Source organism: Rhinopithecus roxellana, chromosome 4 (genome assembly GCF_007565055.1).
Source record: "Rhinopithecus roxellana isolate Shanxi Qingling chromosome 4, ASM756505v1, whole genome shotgun sequence".
Taxonomy (NCBI): Eukaryota; Metazoa; Chordata; class Mammalia; order Primates; family Cercopithecidae; genus Rhinopithecus; species Rhinopithecus roxellana.
The window spans coordinates 54,054,683-54,061,471 of record NC_044552.1 but is presented as its reverse complement, the minus strand read 5'-3'; the positions used below and the strand labels follow the sequence as shown (position 1 = coordinate 54,061,471).

The window sequence follows — 6,789 nt, the reverse complement described above, 5'->3', positions numbered from 1 at the left end:
TAACCAAAATTCAAAATAATGGAATAAGAATTAAAAAGCTTAAAAATCAAAGTTAGTTAATGCATACCTTCAAATTTGCAACTGATTTACATATAAGTAAAAAAATCCGCAAAGTTTAATTGATTTTCCACCTTGTACACTGAGAAGTAGTATTTTGTACCTCTTGAATAATTCACAAGTTTGAATCCTAAGGCATATATGTGTGTATGTGTGTGTGTGTGTGTGTGTGTGTATGTGTATATATATATATATATACTGTATTTATGCCTAATTATTCTGGCAGCAAAAGTCAAAAGGACAAAGTGCCCACAAGTTACAATGGGTTGGACAATTTGGATGGAATGTGGATCTAAATTACTGTGCTACGTTACCTTGTTGAAATCTTATTGCTCAAATTTTGCACTGCTAGGCAGTAAACCAGAAGAAAAAAAAATAGAAATTGAGAAAGTGTTAATTTTTAAGCAAGTTTGACAAAGATTGAGTTTCATATGACAAATATTGTCAGCAAGACAGGATTCTGTCAGTGGAAGAAGTTTAAACATTAACAATTTCTGTCAGGCTGTTGACACAATCATGGCAGACATTTCCCAAGATGCCGAGATGACTGCTGGCATTTGTCAACAATCCTGTCATAGTGACAGCAATAAGACCATGTCTGGAAATGTGACAGTTTTGGCTTTGTGCTCCCCTGAGCAATAGCCCAGGTGTTCAGAGAAAGTGTGGGAAACCCATATTTCTGCATTGTCATTCGAACACAGAAAACACAGGAGGAAAATGAGCTGTCACTCCAATTCCCATGATGCCTTGCTGCTTAGCATAACTCTACAGTGCGGCCCTGGGTCCACTGGTCCATATTCTGACAGATAATTAAGAAAGCAGCAGCTTTTTCTAGACGGCTCTTCCTCATGATTTGCATTTTAGCCAGAGGCGACCAGTTATAAAAAAAACATGATGGAAAGATGGTAAGAAGCCAATTAGATGGATGGATGGCTGACTGACAGCTCTCTGGTATTACGACTCCAGATTTCAGACTACATAGCCTGGCAGTTTTCTACAAGAACCAACTTTTTTGCAGGTTGGTAAAGCTGTTAAATGTGGGACTATATATAGCGCTATATAATTTTTGCAAAGTTGTACATTTTCCTTAAATAAGCATGTATTCTTTTCAATCAGGGTTTGCATTAAACAAGTTTCAACAATTTAATCACAACTTGCATCACTAAATTTAGCAATATTAAAATTCTAGACAACTTGTAGGCACATTAGCTGTGCCAGTAGAGAAGTGATTAAAAAACTGAGAACTACTTTGAGCCAGCAGAGATAAAGTGAGCTAATAATTACAATGTCTGTGCAAATATGCTTTGGAACTTTGAATTGTACATTGTTTGCTTTCAAGCAAATGAAAACATAGACCCTAAATTTCCTCTCCATCTTTAGATCTTGCACACATATATTTGGTTATTATTCCTGTTCAGGGTATAATATATGCTTGTGTGTCTGTTATTTTAGCTAATTTTGAAATTTTAAAACAATAAACTGTTAGTGTCAGGCTTCCAGTTTGGCCATGATATTCTATAGCTTCTAGCCAATAGGAGTCAACTCTTCACAATATTTTACAATTTAGAAGCTTCACCAATGTTTCCTGTGTGCTTCATGCTGTGTGTGTGTGTTGTGTGATATATATCACTACATATATATTTATATATATATATCAGACACACACACACACATACGTTGTTAAAAGCAAACAATTTGCTATTAGTTTGGCATGCCTTCATTTGTAGTTTGAAATAAGAGGTTTTTCTTTCAAATTGTAAAGATATCTCAGATTTGATTTTGATCTTGAAATATGAAAGGTAGGCAATTGTTTCACTACACATTGAAGTTCCAGTAAGGAATATTAACCCAAAGCAGAAACGTGAGCGTATTTTCTTACTATGGGTAATGAATCTTCTACAAACTGAGGATAATCATTAAACTAATGGTGGGTCTTAATGTTTTTAGTTGCTTAAAACTAAACAATATACATTTCAAAGTTATTTTTATATCACTCAAACTACACTGATACCAAAATCCACAACACACGTGAAGCGTAGTGATAGCCATTTCTTTTTGTTTTCTTTTTAAACTGTACTAATATTTGTCATTTTGCTCTGTTGAAATTAGATATACTCAGTATACTAATAAATTCTAAAAAAAGTTCTAACTGTACCTACTTAAAAAGTTTAAACAATTACTCCTTTAAACAAGTTCAAAGGAGTAATTTTTCTCCCATAGACATAATATAATACAAGTAGAAATAGAAATCATCCTGAAGATTTTTAAAATAATTTTTAAGGAAATTTGTTTTTTTCAATACCCGAAGCCCTTATACAATTAAAATACTTTTACTATTTAATATTTTACTTCCCTCCTCATTTTTTATTTTAAGGGGAGAATTGCTGAATATAAAGTGCCCCAGTAAAGAAATTATTTAAATAAAGAAAGCTAAAAAGCTTTGAAACATTTGCCTCTGTGGTTGGATATTTATGCTTGAAGTCTAGCTGTTTTTTTTTTTTTTTTTAATTTCCTCATGTCTTCTGCTTTCATCAACTCCTCATACTTTGTATTGAAATTTATTTCACTGTTGGATTATCTTATTTATTGCACAATGGCAATATATTATATTTTCACAAGGTCTTGGGGAAGTTATGGGGTTTTTTAAAATTAGAATTGAAATTTGAGGAACTATGTATTGTATACAGATTTTAAAATACCAACTTCTCTGCAAATTTTCTTTTGTTTCAAACTATGCATTAAGAGACAATTTTTAAGGGACAATCTGAAGAGCAATATTTATTAAATTGAAATGAGTTCTGAAAATACTCATTTTGAAAATATCACTATATTACTGTAGGTTAAAGAAACATGTTTCTAAATAAAAAACAAAGTGTGTCATCATCAAAACAAAACTACATCTCACCACAAAACTCATCAGGTTGTGCCTGGAAAATGTAGTAAAATTCATTGGAGCCTATTGCTACCATCATTTTCATATTAAACTTTGCAAGTTTCTTACAAACTGTTTTTCTTCAGTATATCTATATTTCTAATGGAATATCTGGTTAAAGATTTCCTTTCCTAGTTTCAAAACAGAATTATTTTTGAGATACATTATGAAAATGGCTAATATTCTCTTCAGTGCATTTTATACTGCAAAAAATAAAATTATTCATTCAATATTTATAGGTACTTTCCATAAGTAAAATAACAATTGACCTCAAACATCTTTTAATATCTGTCAAACCATGTCATCAAGAATAATATTGTTTAAGGAACATTTAAAACTCATGTCATTAAGGAATAATGTTGTTTATGTTGAATTGCTCTTTAGCACCTCATACACTTTTCTAACTTTGTAAACACCCAAATGACCCTGCAAACCACCAGTCATAACACACTGGTGAAATATTTGCCTCCTTTACTTATTGGATATAGAGCAGTTTCCAGGAGCCAAGGGATTACATAAAATCTGCTCACTTTCGCTGATTTGGAATGAAGTCTGGCAGTTCATTTACATGTTATTTGGAGAGAGAGAGAAAAAAAGAGAGCAGAGAGTATTCGAGGGACAGAGATACTGATAGAAAAAGAAATCAGCAACAACTCTTTGTTATACTATGTTCATAAATTGTGCAGAATTTCATTTAAATGAATGGTTTGAATTATGTAAGAAATTCAACCAATAACAAGGCATAGATACAGAAACCACAAGCTTCCTAGAGACTGGAAATGTGTGTTGATCCCAATAGTCAAACAAATCCTTCTCTCTTCCTCCCTACCCTCTGAGAGTGACTCTTAAATTTCATTTTAAGCACATTGCTGCCTGTCTTGTGTAACAGTTATCTGCAAGTTTTTTAAAGGCAGGGGCTGAAGCTGACTTGTCTTTTTATTGCTGCACCAACAATATCAACTTAGAGTCTCAAAAGTGATTGAATTTAATGTAGACTTGTAGAGTCTCAAAAGTGATTGAATTTAATGTAAACTTTCACCTGGCTTTGCAGCCATTAGTTCTCGTACCTGAGGCAGGTTAACAATCCAATTGACTAGTTAGTTCTGTGGGCCCAAGTTGCGACTAAGTCAGTGAGTTTTGCTGTATTTCTCAAGCACAAGCTGAGCAAAGTTTGCACATGCCTTAGTTGCAAGAGGGGATGAGCAATGATGCTCAAGAATGAATGAGCAATCCATGTTCTAGTCGTCATCATCACATCATTCGATCATTGTAATCTATCATCTGTCTAAGGCTGACCATTGTTAAGCATCTATACTACAGAGAATAGTTCTTATACCTATGACTTGTTAACTAGTTAATTGGTTAGTTTCAAGGCAATAGTGACTCCCATAAGGAAAACTATCCTGTGTCTATAGAGAAAAATGGTAGAATATTGGTGGTTTCTTACCATATAACACAATTTTATTGAGTTGATCATTCAAACATCCTTGAGAAGTAAACATTTTAATCCTCATTTTGCATATTTGATATCCAAGGAGTTAAGTGACCTTCTCTAGGTTTAATATCTAGTGTGTGGCAAAATAAAATTTGAACTAAAATCTTTCTGATTTTCAAATTTCTCCTCTTTACATTGTGCCTGACTTTCTTAAAAAATAATTAATATCATAATTGTTAGCATAAAAATAGGTTTCAATTTTATCGTAGGTATTTCTGGAGAAAAAAACTTATGAATAAGAAATTAGTAGTGTTGTGTACCTTTGTACATGAGTAGCAACTTTATTTATTTTAATTATGTTATTCTCATGTTCTCAATACAAAACAAAAATTTTCTTATCATCTGCAGAGATTTGACTTGCTAAATAGGTAAAAATACTTGGACACTAATCTTGTTTATAAATTTAATTTAGGGAGGTAGAAGAATAAATGTAAGAGAATAAAATCATAAAGTCTTTACCTTTTTGGATCTCAGAATCTGTTAGAAAAAACACAAATAATTCTAATACAATACTTGATACACACATTATAATGTCTTTGTGCTCAGTCTTGTTAAGTTATAACACTGACTAGGATAGGAAAGAGAACACTTAAGGTAAGAAGAACAGCCTGAGCCTGAAATATGAGTGACAGTGTCAAATTATCACAAGCATCTAGAGCATAGGGTGAATGCTATGAGGGAGGTTTGTGGAGAGATGACGACGTTGAGAAATAATCCTGGAAAATCAGGCTGGGACAAAATAAAGGAGTCACTTTCTTACCAGACTAAGAAGCTTACACTTTCTTCTAATGGGAATTCATCTCCGAGTCTCACTAGGATGTGATCAGATTTGTGAAATGGAATAATAACTTTAAAAGCAAAATGGAGCAGGGATGGAAAGTAAAAAGTTTGGTGACAGAGAGACCAGTGTGGGGACTGCTTCAGTGGCAGGAATGATGAGTAACTGAGCTAAGACTGTGACAGTGAATTATAGAGATGAAGGTTTTATTACGGCCAGCTCCGGTTGGTAGCATATCAAAAACACCTCAATTCTTTGCAATTTCCTCTAGTTTTCTAACACTGATAGCAGCTTTACTTTCATTAGATTTAGGCCATAAATCTGCTGGTAATTGCCCAATTTGATTGTTAAGCATAGTTCTCTGTCACCAGTGAAGAACTGGAGCAGAAGTAGAAAATGGTTATGTGTTTTCTTCTTCTAGGGAAACAGTTCATTATACTAATATTACTTTTTTTCCATTTTTATTTTTTCAACAGAAGGTCATACATATGCTATTTGAGAGTTCACAGCTAGCCCCTCACTACTCAAATTGTGGGTGTTATTGCCAGACTGCAGAGATGCACAAGAATTGACTTGAGAAGCAAGGAGATTATTCATGCTCCTGCACACTCTGTTATCTCTGGGAGCTCTTAATCAATGCAGGGTGAGAGCCAGTTAGCACGACTGAGGTTAGGGTAAACGGGCTGTTCAGGGAAAGATAAATTAAATGTGATTATTATTCAAATTGGAATATAGAGAACATAATCCAAGAAGGAAGAGAAGGAGAATAATAGAAATAAATAAAAATGTACCTACTGAATCACTTGCTGTATTGAATCTAGTCCTTGAAATTCCAAAGACACTATAATATGCTTTGACTAAAGGGAACGATTTGGGAGATTTATACTCTATCTTTATTGGCTCCTGAGATATGCTGAAATATAAATTCTCACATGCTGGAAATGTCTACTAAATATACCTTGATACATAAATTAAAATTATCCTATAGAAAATTATACTGTACTCAAAAATCTATATACAAATAAAAAAATAAATTCTAAATAACAGTTGATGGTTCTGTGATTATGAAGAAAATAGATGGTGGGCCAAAATTCTAGTCGTAAACACTAGAATTTAGGTTACAACTTTGGAGCTCATTAGGGTTTTAATAATGTAATTTACCTAAAAGATTTTGAAAATACTTTCTTAATATTTAAAAGCATGGTCTCCTTATTTAATAATAATTTATTCTACAGCTAATTTGAAAAAGTATTAGTCATAAATGTGTTTGCTTTGCCTTGTTCTTGAAGATGTTGCTGCTAATGTAAAAGATCAGTGATTTAAATTTATGTATGTCTTAGCTGTATGGACCATTTTACTTTATTTTTCTTAGGTTGTGCCTATAAACTTATATATCTTGGTGAACTTCCTTTTTTTTTCTAAAAAAAGTTACCTACCACGTGTTTTTATTCCATATTTTTATCATATAGTTTGACTTTTTTCTTCACAATCTAGTTTCTGGATAGTTATGTTCACTACCGAGATTTC

General features: G+C 32.8%; 1 long non-coding RNA gene across 1 annotated transcript; it reads left to right on the top strand.

Annotated features, from left to right (window-relative positions):
• Positions 1–818: 818 nt before the first annotated feature.
• Positions 819–6,308, top strand: LOC104671487. The gene is made up of 2 exons (XR_749288.1): positions 819–1,075; positions 5,739–6,308. It is a non-coding gene; the product is annotated as an uncharacterized LOC104671487 (long non-coding RNA).
• Positions 6,309–6,789: the final 481 nt, after the last annotated feature.